Here is a 6,317-nt window from a genome sequence, read left to right as displayed (position 1 = left end):
TGTCACCAGAAAGTGAAAAAAGGCATTTGCATGGCACTTTTGTAGCCGGCATTGCAAGGTATTGACATGCTAGATATGCTAATCATTTGTATGGCCCTTCATGCTTCGGCCACCATACTGGAGGACATGCATCCATGCTGATGCTAAAAAAATGGGTTAATTAAATTTGTGACTGAACTCCATGGGGGAGAATTGTATGTCCCCTTCTCTGTTTTACCCGCATTCTGCCATATATTTCATGTTATAGCAGCCTCTGATGATGACCCAGCAGATGTTCATTTTAAGAACGCTTTCACTGCAGATTTGACAAAATGCAAAGAAGGTACCAATGTGAGATTTCTAAAGATAGCAACAGCACTCAACCCAAGGTTTAAGAATCTGAAGTGCCTTCCAAAATCTTAGAGGAATGAGGTGTGGAGCATGCTTTCAGAAGTCTTAAAGGGGCGATGTGGAAATTACAGAACCCGAACCACCAAAATAGAAAATCAACCTTCTGCTGGTGACATCTGACTCAGATAATGAAAATGAACATGCATTGGTCCGCACTGCTTTGGATCGCTATCCAGCAGAACCCATCATCAGCACGGACGCATGTCCGCTGGGATGGTGGTTGAAGCATAAAGGGACATATGACTCTTTAGTGCAGCTGGCATGTAAATATCTTGCAACGCCAGCTACAACAGGGCCATGCGAACACCTGTTCTCACTTTCAGGTGACATTGTAAACCAGAAGCGGGAGCGTTATCTCCTGCAAATGTAAACAAATTTGTTTGTCTTAGCGATTGTCTGAACAAGAAGTAGAACTGAGAGGACTTGTAGGCTGTAAAGTTTTACATTGTTTTATTCTTGAATGCAGTTATTTTTTGTACATAATTCTACACTAGTAAGTTCAACTTTCATGATAAAGAGATTGCACTACAGTACTTGTATGAGGTGAATTGAAAAATACTATTTATTTTGTTTACAAATATATTTGTAATAAAAATAAAGTGAGCACTGTACACTTTGTATTCTATGTTGTAATTGAAATCAATATATTGGAAAATGTAGAAAACAGCCAAAATATTTAAACAAATGGTATTCCGTTATTGTTTAACAGTGCAATTAATCGCGATTAATTTTTTTAATCGCTTGACAGTCCTTTTTAAAATGTAGATCCTTTACTGGAGCATTAAGTAAGCTAGTGAGGGGATCTCTAGGAAGGTGGTAAGATTAATCTCTTCAATAATTTTCTTCCAAACAGTCTAATGCTTGGACACAACCACCACATGTGCAAGTATGTTCCCCTCTCCCTGCAACCCCTCCAACACAGGGACTCCCTTGTAGCAAAAATACGATAGCTTTTAACGAGTCAAATGCCATCTGTACAGCAACTTATAAAAGTTTTCTTCATGAGCTATACAAATTGAAGCTGTATATCTCTTTCCCCATGTATAGACCCACTCAGTCAGATCAACTTCTTTGTCCAAATCCCTCTCCCATGTTTTCATCTGGGTTGTTTTCTCATCAACAGCTTTTTCAATCAAAATTGTACATATCTTAGAAATTAAACCACTTGTTCCAGCTTGCTCCTCTATCAACTTCTCAAATATGGTTAAAGGTGTTTGGACCCCAGAGTGTAACCACTTTACTGTAGGGTGCCTGCCCCCTTTTCCTTCCATTTTTGCCAGTATCTATTAAGATGTTAAGAAAACTGCAGTTGTTCTATGTAATTGATGAAACACTAGGTGGCATGATCTCACTGGAGAATATCTTGTTTGTACAAAACACTGAAAACTATGGGCCAAATTCTCAGGTGAGGCTAGAGGGAATCAAATTTGATTTAATGTACACATTGCAGGGACTGAAAGGACCAAGTGTGTTGTGCTTGCTTAGGCTACTTCAGTAACTTACACTCGTCCTCATATATCACCTCCAGATTTGGCCCTTTAAGTTCTGGTGCACCACTCGTGATCATATCCTATAGATCTTTCTAAATCCTAGTGCTCCTACCATTTTCAGTAGCATTGAAACATCTGACCCCATTTTCAGAAGTTCTGAGCACTCCCAGCTCTAGTTAGTTGATGGGAACTGATAGCAGTCGTTATTTCTGAAAACCAGCCCTACCTTGTTTAACTTCTGAGTAATCTAAAGCAAAACTGCAAATGGATATGATAGGAATATTATTCACCTGAACGTGAGCAACAGTAGGGTGTTCTCTACTCTGTTTATATATAAACATTATGACACATTCAGGAACTTGACCTGTTCTTTTTGTACTGCGTGCACTGAGTTTAATCAAAATCAAGTGGAAGATGTTGGCCAAGATTTTAAAAAGTAACTAGTGATTTTGGGTGCCTCAACTTTGGTGTGTCCAACCTGAGCAATCCTAAAGGGGCCTGATTTTCAGTAGGTGGGCACTCAGCACTAGTCACTTTTGGAAAATCTTGGCCAGTGTAAGTATTTGCCAGTCCTGATAATGTCTGTTACCTACCCAACAAATAGAAATGAATTATGGGAGGGTTTTGACTTTGGACGGGGGTGATGAATGAAAATTGATCCCGAAAAAGATTGTTCATATTACATGTTGGAAAGCATAAGGGGACACTGTCATTCTAGAACGCCATATATTGAATTCTTTCAATGCTACTAATAACACTGACCCTGCAAGTCCCTCTGTAACAACTGGCAGAGGGCACACCAGTTTGTAACTCACATCAGGCCTGACATACTTATTGCCCCAACACACCGTTGTCAGGATAGTCATTTAAAAGGTGTCATATCATATGAAAACTAAACACCACACTGGTCATTACTGCCACTGTGAAATGTATGTAACAATACTGTTATGTGAAATTATGGCTACTCTCTGTTTACAGATCCCAAACAATGTCAGACAAAAGAGGTGAAACAGGTTTTTTCTTAGACAAAGGAATGTGTATTTACTTGTCTGACCAGTATCCAAGTATATTTTTATATAAGGTAAAAAAGGAGCCATCAAGCTAACAGGCAGGCCAGACCACTTAACAGTTGTGATGGGGGACAGAATCTGCACCCCCAGAAGCCTTCCTGGTCCTTGAGACAGAGACAGTGAACTTTGGGGAAACAAGCAAAAAGCCATTTGGGTTATCTATCATCTGGGAGAACAAAGAAGCCAGTACTTTGTCTTTATGAAAGATGGTTCTCCTGCTAAAGTAGTCAGAGAATGCTGACAACTTGGTGTACAAAATTGTATTAGGCAAAGCTACATCTTGCTAGAATTAAGTTTTAGACACTAGAAAGTGTTTGTTTTGTTTGTACCCTTTCATATTTCTTTCACTCTTGTGTGAAACCACTGGAATCAATGTTCTTATTCCTAGTTTTACTACAAACTATTTCAGTGCTCTCTATGAAGGTGGAGTGTATAACCCCAGCTTAGTTAACAAGCTGTGGTGTGTTCTGGCTCTTTGGAGGCAGCAGACGTGATGTTACTGCTGTGTGTGTCCAGTAGGAGGGACTGGACACAGCAGGGGAGATAGTTTTGGGGAGACTTGGGACCAGAAGAGTTGTTGGGGTCACTCTGCAAGGAGTGACTGGGCTGGTGGAAGCCAGGGTGAGGCCATTGTGCTGTGAGCAGGCTGCTGGTGTCAGGGCTCTGATCCAAAGCTGCGCAGCATCGAAGCACCCAAGGTTACAGGGCAGGTGGTGACAGACCCCTCCTCCCCAAAGTGTCACAAATATCTTTGACTATTAACCCATAGGACTGAGCGTCCTTGTCCTCTGGAATTCCACTGAGGATAAGGAGGTATTCGCAGTACCTTTCTGTCCCTCCCTTTGCACCTGTGCCCTGTGTGTTCTCCAGCTCACTTCTAGCTGTACTGTCAGATATCCAGACCTTCCCGAGGCCTCCCTGTTATGGACATGTAAAGAGTCCCTTCTGACTGGGCCTCAACCCTTAGTCTTCCAGAAGCCTGGTTCTTTGGCTACATGTAACCTTCCCCTACTGCTTCAGGCTTGTCTAAACAGCTATGTTAGTGTGCCATAAGCGAGGGTGTGAATTTATAGTGCACTAGCTTCTCTGCACCAGCTCCCCCCGTGGACGCTCTTACTGCACACAAACACTGGAAACTTTGAAGTGCGAGTGTGGCCACGCGCAAGCGCTGGGAGAGAGCTCTCCCAGCGCTCCTGGTACTCCACCTCCACGAGGGGATTAGCTCCGAGCGCCGGGAGCCTGTCTACACTAGCGCTTTAAAGCGCTCTGACTTGCTGTGCTCAGGGGGGTGATTTTTCACACCGCCAAGGCAGCAAGTTAGAGCGCTATAAAATGTAAGTGTAGCCGAGCCCTAAGTGTGCCCTCTGGTGGCGTAGCTTAATGCACTGCCGGTGCACACTAAGCTGTTGCACACAAAGGCACTCTTAAGGTAGGTCTACACTTTGAAAAAAAAAAGAGTGGCAGCAAGTTTCAGAGCCTGGGTCAACTGACTTGGGCTCACGGGGGCATGCGCTATAGAGCTAAAAATAGCCGTGTTAAGCACTGCTGCTCTGAAACCTGGTGAGGAGGGTGGGTCTCCGAGCCTGAGCTCCAGCCCAAGCAGGAAGCTCTAACGCTGCTATTATTAGCCACCTAGCACAAGCCCAAGTCAGTTGACCCAGGCCCTGAGACTTGCGGCTGCTTGGTTTCTTTTTTGCTATGTGGACGTACCTGTTTGCACGGTCAGTGTGTCTACATGAGCAGTTAGTGTACATAAACTACTGTGGGCTTTTCCCCATGTAAAAAACCCCTTCCAAGGACAACATTTTCAGGGAGGTAGCACACGATTCCCATCAAATTTCACTAGGATCTGAACATCTCGCTCTCTCAAGATCTTTTAAAAATCCCCTAGCCCAACAATCCAATGACAGGATTGTAAATAGCTGCAAGGGAATATCTAAATCCAAGCAAAACAAAGCCAAAAATCATAGACAAATCTGCAAAAAAAACCCAACCCTCTATTAATATTTAAACTTTGGCTTTACAAAATCTAACTACTGCACCAGGTGGCAACTTTCCTTGTTTGCAACTTTCCTTGTTTGCTAATGCACTTGGAACAATATGGTTCAACTGATAATTTTTCCTTTGCTTTTAAAATAAATGTAAATGTTTTCTTTAGGCATTATATTGAAACAGTTCATAGCTGGTGGCTCTTAGATATGGAATTACCCTTAGTGAATGCAGGTAAGCCTTGGCAACTGCCTTTGCCCCATACATGTACATTGTAGGTTATTACTCCTTCTGGAAACTATTGAACAATTCTGAACTGTTATAGGAGAGTGAGGGAGAGAGCAATTGCAAAAATCAGCAGGGTAGTTATGTTAATGGTCACTAGACTAGGACTTAGGTGACCTGGGTTTAATTCCTAGCTCTTCCATGACTTTGCTGGGTGCCCTGGGTCAAGTCATGTCTCCCTGTGCTTTGGTTTCCTCACTTGTAAAATGAGGATAATGCTACTGGCATACTGATATCTCAAAGATGAAAAGTGCTAAGTTTCTATTATCAGATATTTTGTTATTTGCTGTGAAAGTCATTCATTGTTGTAAGTAAGGGCATAATGAATGACAAAGAGGTGATTAACTGAAACAGTAATAAGAAGCCTAATGCTAAAAATACTTCTCTGACTTCCCTGTGTTAACTAATAAGATAGATCTCTATTAATAGCCAACTCAAAATTGATAGGCTCTTATGCTTCCTTAATAAGGTCATAATTAAAATTAAAATATTAAAACCACATTTTGGGGCATAATTTGTTCTAGGTAGAGATGGAGGAAATGAGGTGAGGCCAAGCCACACTATTGCAATCAGGATTGCAAACACAACCTTTAGAGCTGTGATGTTCTAGAGAATTGGTTCTCAACCAGGGGTACACGTACCCCTGGGGGTTCGTGGAGGTCTTCCAGGGGTTACATCAACTCATCTAGATATTTGCCTAGTTTTACAACAGGCAACATAAAAAGCACTAGCAAAGTCTGCATAAACTAAAATTTCATACAGACAATGACTTGTTTACACTGTTCTAGGTACTATACACTGAAATGTAAAAGCAATATTTATATTCCAATTGATTTATTTTATCATTATGTGGTAAAAATGAGAAAGTGAGCAATTTTTCAGTAATAGTGTGCAGTGACACGTTTGTATTTTTATGTCTGATTTTGTAAACAAGTAGTTTTTAAGTGAGGTGAAACTTGTGGGTACACAAAACAAATCAGACTCCTGAAAGGGGTACGGTAGTCTGGACAAGTTAAGAGCCACTGTACTAGTGGGTGCTCTTGTGCTCTGTTAAAATGTTGCCATCAAATTGAGGGGAAGGCTTCAGGATAAT

Source organism: Natator depressus, chromosome 1, assembly GCF_965152275.1.
Source record: "Natator depressus isolate rNatDep1 chromosome 1, rNatDep2.hap1, whole genome shotgun sequence".
In the NCBI taxonomy this organism is placed as follows: Eukaryota; Metazoa; Chordata; order Testudines; family Cheloniidae; genus Natator; species Natator depressus.
Note: the sequence above shows the minus strand (reverse complement) of the source record.